Here is a 10,895-nt window from a genome sequence, read left to right as displayed (position 1 = left end):
TTCTGGCTTACTAAGGGCGTGCCTTGTGCGTGCCTGATTGCTCACGTCCCGTGGCCACATAGACGAGCTCGTTCCACTGCTCGCGCATTCTTCGTCCTCGACCACAGCTGGCTCCTACGGCACTCATCATGTCAGCGTTCCCGTACTGCCCCTCGCGCTTGTGCCACAGCTCGCGCGTTCGTCTTGTTCTTGTTTCCTGGTAAAATTGCGCAACCCACTCTGGAGTATGAGCCATGAATCCGGCGGTGAAGCAACTGTTAGCATTTGTAAAAATAAATTAAGGTGAAATGAAATAAGTATCTTGCAAATGGGATTTAAAGCGTCCACTATTACAGGTATGAGTAATAAATTATCTAGATATTTTGTTAATTTTGTGACCATAATAAGTAGCTAGAAGAATTCTGACATGCAATTCGTTTTGTCTCATGCCAGAACATGCAGAGGGCTTCACAAACGTTCCGGCGGCAGTAATCCAATACGGTAGCCCCAAGGGAAAAAGTTACAGGAAGAGGCAAATTCAAGCCAACCTTTTGGAAGGGCTCTTTTAAAAATCTTTTTCGCTGAATATTGAAACGGCGGCTTGAAAAGAAGAAGTGTTCCAGAGATTCACTCTCATTTCCTAAAGGGTACAAAGGCTATATAGCCAGACCAGACTTGTGGAGGTCAAGTTCCGCGGGGGATTTGGCACCTTAGTCTTGTAATCGTTATTTTAGCTTTTCTAGAGAAAAAAAAAAGACGACGAAGTGTCTTTTGATGCAGCGCTGTTCTTTCTAGCTCCGGTTTATTTCTGTGAAAACCTAAGTTCATCCGCTGGTCCTCGCTCCCTGCTCGGTCGTAATGGAAGTGGACGACCCCGCACGTCTGCCGGCGACGGCGGCGTCAGCGGCGGCCGCCTCCAGGAAGCGGATCGGTCAGCAGAGCGACACCGACAGCGAGGACACCCATGTCTACTCTCTCAGCAGTGAGGACACTTCCGATGACGACTTCCAGCTTGTGCAGAGCCGCAGAGCGAAGAGAAGGAACACCAGGACGTCCTCATCGTCAAGCACGCAAACAGTGAGACAGACGCAGAGGCCGGACGCCAATACCATCATATTCGTGCCCCTGCTTCCCAACGTCAACATGAAGCTACTTAACAGACAATCTGTGTCGATGTCACTGGAAGCCCTGGTGCCAAATGAAATATCGGACATTCGAGTGAACACCCGGAAAAATCTTCTGGCGGTTGATGTCCAGCATGCGGCTGCTTTGACCACTCTACGCAGCGTAACGGACCTCGATGGCATTCAGGTGCGCTCTTACATCCCTCTGGGATCTGATGTAGTCACCGGCGTTATCTACGACGTAGACGTCGCCATCCTTAATAACGACTTGCCGATTCTTATCAAGCCAGCCAATGATGAGGTCATCGTTGATGTTAAGCGGCTAGGCAGTTCACGCTGCGTGAAAATAGCATTCAAGAGTAAATATATACCCTCGCATGTTAAGGTGGGACACTTCAGACATGCAGTGCGGCCTTTCATTGCGAAACCTCTTCAGTGCCGCAAATGCATGAAACTGGGACACGTGAGCAGCGTCTGCGAAAATCAAGCAGCATGCCCCCGCTGCGGAGAGCCCCACGCTGCAGATAAATGTGGCGCGACTGTAGTGAAGTGTGCAAACTGCGGAGGATCACATGAAGCTTCATCGAAGACATGCCCACATATTAAGAAGGAAATGGCGATCTTGAAAGAGATGGCGAGAGATCGTTCATCTCATCGCGAAGCCGCCGATAAAATCAGGAAGCGACGTTCACGTTGCCGGCGCTCCTCAAGGAAGGCTCCTCAAGGAAGGCGCCCACTTGGATCAGAAATAGCGTCAGCATGGACACCAGCCCGGACCTGGTGCTGACCCACTCCCTCCGAGGCGTCACCTGGACCAGAACACAATACACACTAGGCAGCGATCATTACATTATACAGGTCACTGTCCCATACAAACAACCCCGTCACACTTACATGACACACAAACTCATAAACTGGGACTCTCTCCGCACCACTCGGGCGGCCCGCTCTGACACCCCTATTTCCGATATCGACACCTGGGTGAAATCACTCCAGGATGACGTCCAATGCAACACAAAACTCATTGAAACCCCTGCAGAAACCCCTACATTAGACACCCGACTGTCCCACCTCTGGGAGGCCTATCACAGCCTCCTAGAACGGTGGAAGAGGAATAAGCTAAACAGGACACTTAAAAAGCGGCTGGCCGCGCTGCAAACCCCAATCCAACAACATTCTGAGGAGCTCTGCCGGTCCAACTGGGGCCAGATATGCGACGGCATTGCTGGGAACCTGTCCACCAAGCGGGCCTGGCAACTCCTCCGCCACCTTATAGATCCGATGCAGACAAAAACAGCAACACAACACCATGTAACAAGACTCGTCCACGCACACATGGACAACCCTGACAGCCTTATAGATACACTTCAAAAAACCTACACCTCCCCAGGCACACCGACTCGCTTACCTCCCTACACAGGGCAGCCCAACCCCACAGTCGACACGGACATAACGGAGACGGAAGTCAGAGCGGCCCTCCTGACTCTCCGTACCAGCTCCGCACCTGGCACCGACCAGGTAACCAAATCTATGCTTCGTAATCTGGATGATCAATCCATCACACAGATTACGGACTACTTCAACCAGTGTTGGAGGGAGGGCACCCTCCCCCAGTCCTGGCGTCATGCGCAGGTTATTTTCATACCCAAACCCAACAAACCACTTACACTCCAAAGCCTTCGCCCGATCTCGCTAACCTCATGCCTCGGAAAGCTTTTCGAGCATGTAGTATTATCGAGACTCACACAACACATGGCGGAAAACGACCTTTACCCTCACAGCTTGGTGGGCTTCCGCCCCCATTTATCCGCGCAGGATGCCATGCTACAACTTACGCACGACATTTTCGACCCCCTTATCCCGGGTCACACAAAGGCAGTCTTGGCTTTGGACCTCTCCAAAGCCTTTGATCGCGTAGAACACCATGCGATCATGACTGCCCTCTCGCCACTGAATGTGGGTGCACGTACTTACACCTACATTCAGGCATTCCTGACCGACCGCACGGCTCAGATACACTTTGGCGCACTCACCTCCCTCTCTTTTACTTTACGGAGTGTTGGCACCCCGCAAGGGTCCGTTCTGTCCCCCTTTCTATTTAATATCACCCTAATCCCCCTGGCCCGACAATTGGCAACCATACCCCATCTCAAGCACACCCTCTATGCCGACGACATCACGCTGTGGACTACCCACGGCAGTGACGGCGGCATAGAGGACACTCTCCAATCTGCAGCCACCCTGACCCAAAATTATGCTGCCAGTATCGGTCTTTCTTGCTCCCCAGAAAAATCCGAACTGCTACTAATCAGACCTCGTAATCGCTGCTCCCCATGCTCTCCCATCACGATCGAGCTGGACGGACGCCCAGTGCCGGAGGTTGAAACCCTCCGAGTACTGGGACTCCATATCCAGAGTGATGGTAAAAACACCACCACCCTGAAGAAACTCAAGCAGATTGCAGGTGCGATTTCGCACCTCATTCGCCGGGTTTCAGCCCACCACAGAGGCATGAAGGAGCGCGACCTATGTCGCCTCATCCATGCCTTCGTCCTCAGCCGTGTGCTTTACACAACCCCATATTTAGACTTATCCCGACACGATACTAATGCCCTAGATGCATTAATACGCAAGGCGTACAAAGTAGCATTAAAACTACCAATTAATACACCCACAGACAGACTACTCGGCCTGGGCCTCCACAACACTATCGGGGAACTTGTAGAAACCCACCGACAGGCGCAATACATTCGCCTGACACGAACATCCACTGGGCGGCACATCCTGGACTCCCTCGGGATCCGGATACCGGCCAACGAACCTACACAACTCACCACCCCACGCCACATCCACCGGGAGCTGCTTATTAAGCCGCTCCCGAGGAACATGCATCCACAACACCACGAGGCGCGCCGCCGAGCTCGAGCTAAGGCGCTCCATCGCTATTACGGCCCCGAACCGGACGCCGTATGGGTGGACGCCGCATGCATGGGAGAGCAAGCGGTTGCCGCCGTGGTGGACTCCTCCCTCTCCCCTCTCATCACACTACCCCTCCCCCCACACACTTCCCCAGAAGCTGCAGAGGAAGGTGCGATTGCCATTGCCATCACCCATACGGAAGCCCGGTACATAATAACAGACTCAAAAACAGCTATACTAAATTTTGCACGAGGCCGAGTCCATGTTCCTGCTTTTTGCATACTGGACTCGCCCATTGCACCTCCACCCCGCCATGTGGAGCTGATATGGGTGCCTGCGCACTCCGGGAATCCCGGAAACGAGGCTGCCAACCTTTTAGCCCGAGGTTCTATTAACCGGGCTCAGGCGGCCTCCGATCCGGGATTCACGAAGGAGCGCATGCACTCTTTCAGCGATCTCACGCAGGCTTATAGGGCCGCACGTCAGATCTACCCCCCACCTCACCCATCCCTAGACAACAGGCATGCGACACTGTGGAGGCGACTCCAGACCCACACACTCCCCTGCCCTGTCACCCTATCCCATTACCATCCCTCTTTCCCCACGCCCGCCTGCGCCCTCTGTCCCGAACCGTTCGCATCCGCCATCCACATCCTCTCGCTTTGCCCGGCGGACCCTCCCCCGCGGGGCCTGGAGCACCTGACATCGTGGGAGGACTGGGAGACCGTGCTCCGCTCTGAGGACCCGGCAACGCAGACCATCGCGACCAGCCGGGCTGCCAGTGTTATGGACCTACGGAACATAAACACTTGAGTGGACTACGGTCGTGCGGGGGCCCAGGGGCCTACGTGGCCCGAACACCTCCGTTTTTAAATAAATTTTTTAACAACAACAACAAGGAAGGCGCATGCCACTTCCTACAACGCCACCTCCCCTTCCACCACCTAGGCCAGACAATGTGGAAAGGACCGCGAAGAGCCAATCCACTGAGAAGACCACATCTGCCGAATCTTGGCCGGCTCTACCAAAACGACAACATTCACCAAAAGAATCACAGCAAACTTTCGCTGGACAACTCCCGACGTCTACTGCCGGCGATTTGTGCGACCAAGACAGGCAAGTGGCTGATATGCTGCAATCGCTAATTAATACAATGCGCATTATACTGAACAAGTTGCAAACACCAGCAGCTCGAAGCGCTCTGCAAATACTGGATGCACTAAATCCAGTGCTTGCTAGCATCGTTTAAGCATCATGGCTCGACCAACAGTCCCCTTCCGCACTGAACTCAAAAGTGCGTCGATCTTTCAATGGAATGCCAGGGGTCTAAGGACCCGTATATCAGACTTTCGCCAATTCATTTTTTCACATCGCTTCCCCATACTGGTTATTTGCGAACCAAATACATCAACTCCACTCAGACTGTCCGGTTATGAATCTTTCGTCTCGTCCACATGCGGTGCGAGCACGAAGGTGATCATCTACATCCGCACGGACTTAACATATGTCGCTAACGCGATAGAGCCTCATGATGACAACCAATATGTCTGCCAAAATGTCCAAAAGAAGAATGTGTCATTTACACTGATTGGAGCCTACATATCCCCAGCGGGTCACTTTGAGGCCGAACGACTAAAGAAAATATTACTAATGAACAATGGCCCCTGGATTATCACAGGTGACTTCAACGCGCATCACCAGCTATGGGGAAGCACTAAAATTGACTCCAAAGGCAGGCGCCTTGCCTCCTTTGCTGCTGACCATGATTTGTACTGTGTGAATGACGGCAGCCCTACATTTCTGCGAGGCACGACCTACAGTAGCTGCTTGGACTTAACTTTGGTGTCACGGCGCTTTGCCTCAAGCGTCCAATGGTTTACGGACATAGAAACACATGGAAGCGACCATATTCCAACATGCATAAAGATTAGAGGAGTTGAGCAAAGCTCCTCTACCGTCTTGCGTGCAGTTGATTGGTCAAAATTTAAGAGGGATATGGATGACACATGTCGGGAAGGCCTCTCGCACACCATCGAAGAAGCAATCGCAGAGGCATTGAAAACATCCATCTGCTCACTTACAAGGTCAACAAGGCGAACAGACTTGGACGTGGAACTTGAGAGGCTGCGTGCGGCACGCCGACAGGCGGAGAGGAGGTATCGGCGCACGAAGTCCGTCTTGGATCTGAGGGCTTCACGACGCATACAAAAGAAAGTCCAGCGTCGCATGGATAAATTGGAAGATAAGCGATGGAAAACATTCTGTCAGTCGCTTGATCCCCGAAAACCGCTCTCGCACATATGGAGAACGGTTAGAGGTCTTCGCTCATCTCCGCATCAAAGGAAGCCCTTCGCTGCTCTGGCCCTCTACCAACTCCGCTCAGAACTTCAAGTGGCTGAAGAGTTCTGTGCACAAATTGCTGGGTCCGTGGCCATCATTACTGACGCAGCATTGAAAGACATCCCTGAGGCACGTGTACCAGAAATAAACGTGCTATTTTCACTCGAAGAGCTCGATGCTGCGTTGGCGACCTGCAGGCGTTCTTCGTCACCAGGACCTGATGGCATCACGTATGCTGCCCTATGCCACCTTGGACATGACGCACGTGATGAGCTGCTCAACTACTACAATGAGTCTTGGCAGAATGGCGCCGTTCCTAAAGAATGGAAATCGAGCCGCTTGATCCCCATTCTGAAACCTGGAAAGTCTCCGCTTGAGATCTCATCATATCGTCCGATTGCGCTTTCGAGCTGCGTCAGCAAAGTGATGGAAAGAATGATTCTTGCTCGATTGGAATGGTACCTAGAACGATTCAACATCTATCCGGACGCCATGACAGGCTTTCGTCGAGGTCGCACGTCCATCGACAACGTCATTGACATCATAACATGGGTCCAAAATCAAAAAAGCCTCAAGCGCCTATCTGCGGCACTTTTTCTGGATATAAAAGGAGCATACGACAACGTCGCCCATGAGGCCATACTAAACTCACTAGAGTCTGTTGGAGTTGGTGGCCGAATGTATCAATGGATTCGGGACTATTTGACTGAGAGGCGTTTTTTCTTACAGACCGAAGACGGCCCAACTTCAGACCATTACATCTGCCGTGGTGTGCCGCAGGGTGGAGTGTTGAGCCCTATTTTGTTCAACCTCGTCCTGGTAGGACTAGCGGATTACCTACCGCAGACAGTACATGTCTCAATATACGCCGACGACATTTGCATCTGGGCCTCTGCGGTGACTCGCCCTCAGCTAAGAGCCAGGCTTCAGCGGGCGGCAACCATGACGGCTTCTTACCTCCGAGAACAAGGCCTCAGTGTGTCTACTGAAAAGTCCGCATTACTTGGTTTTACGCGGAAACAAAGGTCATCGTATCCTGTTACCATCGATGGTCAAGCTGTATCCTATGTTAAGACGCATCGCTTTCTGGGCGTCATCATTGACCGCAACCTCTCGTGGAGCCCTCACTGCGTCTATCTGAAGAAGAAGCTAGTCGCCATTGCTCAGGTCTTCAAATTTCTATGCGGGAAAAACTGGGGTACACCAGTGCATTCTATGTTGCAACTGTACAGGGTTTTGTTTCTCGGACTCCTACGTTACAGCCTACCAGTATTGTCAAGTGCATGCAAGACGAACTTTCGCGCCTTGGAGAGCATACAAGGTCAAGCCCTACGCACGTGTTTAGGGCTGCCTCGGTGCACTTCAACCGCAGCAACAATCGCCATCGCAGGAGACCATACAATCCAGACTCATGTAGCTGTCGACTCTCTCAGAGCGCACATTCGCCATCTGTCAAGGATCCCCGACCATCATATGGCCTCGCTACCAGCAGATAGACCTCAAGCAACCTTTTCAAGAGTGATTAGCGCTCATCAAGAGTACATACCGGTATCTTTTACACCGGCGGCGAAGCCTTCCTCTCCCCTGTGGTGCCTGCGACCACCTCAAGTGAATTTTGCTATTCCTGGAATTACAAAAAAGTCCAATCATCCATCGCCGGCTCTGAAGCAACTTACGCTCCTATTAATGCACCAGACGTATGATGACCGCATACATATATATACTGATGGTTCGACCTCACCTACCTGCTCAACTGCCGCATTCGTCGTTCCAGCCAAGCACGTTACAGCTAAATTCAAGTTGTCGCACACGACTACATCTACATCGGCAGAACTTGCAGCTCTCCATGCCGCTATGATGTACATCACCGAAGAGCCAACAGAGAAATGGGTCATATTTTGTGACTCTAAGGCAGCCCTTCACAGCATCAAGTCCGCATTACGTCCCAGAACTTACGAGCAAATGACATCTGCAATCAGGGAACTGCACCATCATGCTCTGGAAAGAGGACACCACATTATATTTCAGTGGATCCCTGCTCACTGTGGCATCGTCGGCAACAACCTAGCTGACAAGGCTGCCCGGTGTGCCCACGAGGATACCAAGACGCGTCCAACACCTTTGGCGAGGTCGGACGCTGCCAGAGAACTTCGCCGACTTGCGCGCAAGAAGTCCCAAGATCTCTGGATTTCAAGTGGCTACAATTGCAGATTACGTAAACTGGACCCCACGCTACGGCTACAACTGCCATCTAGCCTTTCCCGCGGCGAAGCAACCTTGTTGTGTCGCTTGTGGCTAGGAGTGGCGTTTACGAACGCATATTCCTACCGTATGGGAATGGCCGAGAGCCCGATGTGCGACTCCTGTGGGTGCGAGGAGACCATCGAGCACCTATTGTGTACATGCCCTCGCTACGATGTCCAACGCCTCTCTCTGCGGGCAACTTTACGCAGACTGGACTCGAGACCTTTCACCGAGTCAAAGATACTCGGACCGTGGCCACACCCGTCGCTGGCTCGAAAAGCGATTCGTGCACTAGTGCAGTACTTGAAGTGCACGGGCTTAACAGACCGTTTATAGTGTCCTTGTGTTTGGTGTCCCTCCCACACGTACTCAGTGTTTACTCTCTCCCTTTCTTCCGCTTTCTATTCCCCCTTTCCCCCACCCCCAGTGTAGGGTAGCAAACCGGATGATGTTCTGGTTGACCTCCCTGCCTTTCCTACCCTTATTTTCTCTCTCTCTCTAGAGGAGCACCATTTGTTGTTCCAAGGAAAACTGAGATGCAGAGAATCAGATGTTTCTAATGATGCTCATGCGAAGTTATTTGTTGTAGTACATTTTCTGAATGGCGCCGCAGTGATAAAAGCTGACGATGATAAAATGGACTATCGTGGGATGCTACTGCGAGTGTACCTGCATATTCGTTTAAGGCTAGACATTTATGGCCTGGCATCCACACTAAACGAACGAGACGTAAGTCTCTTGGGAAAATAGAAACTTTCTAATGAATCTGACAATTTGGTGCGTTGTTAGTGAAGAGCAGACAGGCAAGCAATAACTTAAGATTACAGCTGATGACAGAGATTATGGTAATTTGCACTAAGCTAAGACAATTGCCAATAATTCCGCCTGAAAGATAGGCATGAAGTCAGGTAGCCGAATCGAAAAATATTAATTTAGATGTGGTGATACAATGCCCACACCTGACGTTGTTTTACAGACAGAAGCATCAGTTGCTATAACGGTCTTTGTATCTAGGTGTGCAAGGTGGTCTTCCAATATAATATGCAGATATTGATAGGGAAGATGTCTGTCATTATTTGGAAAAAAATCCAATTCAATTTTAGCAACTGGAACCGAGGAATTTAGTAAGACCACCTCGGGCATAGGTGAACATTTAATGGGTCCAACAGTTCATGTGCGAAACCAACTTGAGGGCAATGTGAGGGATAGCACTGATAGTTAAAAATTGAGGCCGCTTCAATAATGAAAGCATATTGTGATCTCAGTGGTGTTGCATATATATTTAGAAATACTTGTACTGTTAGGATATGAAATCACATGAGAAGAGAAGGCAGGCGTGCTTCTTGATATAAGATATCGTTAGTGACAAATTTAGGAAGCCCAAGACATAAACGTAATGCCTCTCGTTCTAATAGAATCAGAGGCCGAATATTGTATGCAGGTCCGCCAGACAACAAAACGCAGCCACACTCTATCATTCTATGAACATACATGCAATTGATCATAGTGAGAACTTGCCGACGCAACCCTGATCGATTGGTGCTGAGTCTACGCAGCATTCCTGCTGCGCATGCTTCCTTTGAGATAATAATCTCTATATGCGGACGCAATTGAGCTTTTCGGTGTACATTACACGTAAATATTTAAGTGAATTCACCTGTGGGATACGGCCTTATCTATAAAGAACCGAAATTTGCACAGGGGCGCTTTGAGGGAAAACTAGGGCGAAACTTTTTCCGATATTAAGCGAGAAGTTAATTACCATCAAGCCAAATTTCTAGGTGGTTTATATAAGGCGGTAGCGTTTGATACAAAACATGTAAGTCTACCGATGCAGCAAAAATGCAATGTCATCGGTTTATAGGTACTAATGCACGTCCTGTTGGAAAGATACAGTACCCAGTAAACATTAAACAGTAATGGCGATAGGAGTGATCCCTGTGCTGTGCATCTTGATTTTTGATAAGTTAATGAAGGCAATCCGCGTAGAGAGCAGTAAAATTATCTGCCGCTTAAAAATCCATAGACCCACGCGACAAAATATTTTGGCAGACCAGCATTCTGAAGCGCGTTTATTAGGCTTACATTATTATTTATTAAGCTTTGGCTCTCATACGCCTTAGTTATATCCAAAGTTACTAAGGCTGCTTATTTTTTCTGATATCGAGCTAGTTGAGTATGACTTTCTAGGTTGACATGGGCAGACGAAATCGAGCACTCACGTCTGAAGTCAATTTGGCATGGGCTCAAAATCATGTTCTCTATCAGCCAATTATTTATGCGGTCGTG

General features: G+C 50.3%; 1 protein-coding gene across 1 annotated transcript in view; it reads left to right on the top strand.

The window, feature by feature from the left end:
- Window positions 1-10,895, top strand: part of LOC135903805 (uncharacterized) — an 85,325-nt gene that overhangs the window by 43,481 nt on the left and 30,949 nt on the right. The window lies entirely within an intron of this gene.

This window comes from Dermacentor albipictus, chromosome 4, assembly GCF_038994185.2.
Source record: "Dermacentor albipictus isolate Rhodes 1998 colony chromosome 4, USDA_Dalb.pri_finalv2, whole genome shotgun sequence".
NCBI lineage: Eukaryota > Metazoa > Arthropoda > Arachnida > Ixodida > Ixodidae > Dermacentor > Dermacentor albipictus.
Note: the sequence above shows the minus strand (reverse complement) of the source record. Positions and strands in the feature narration are given on the sequence as shown.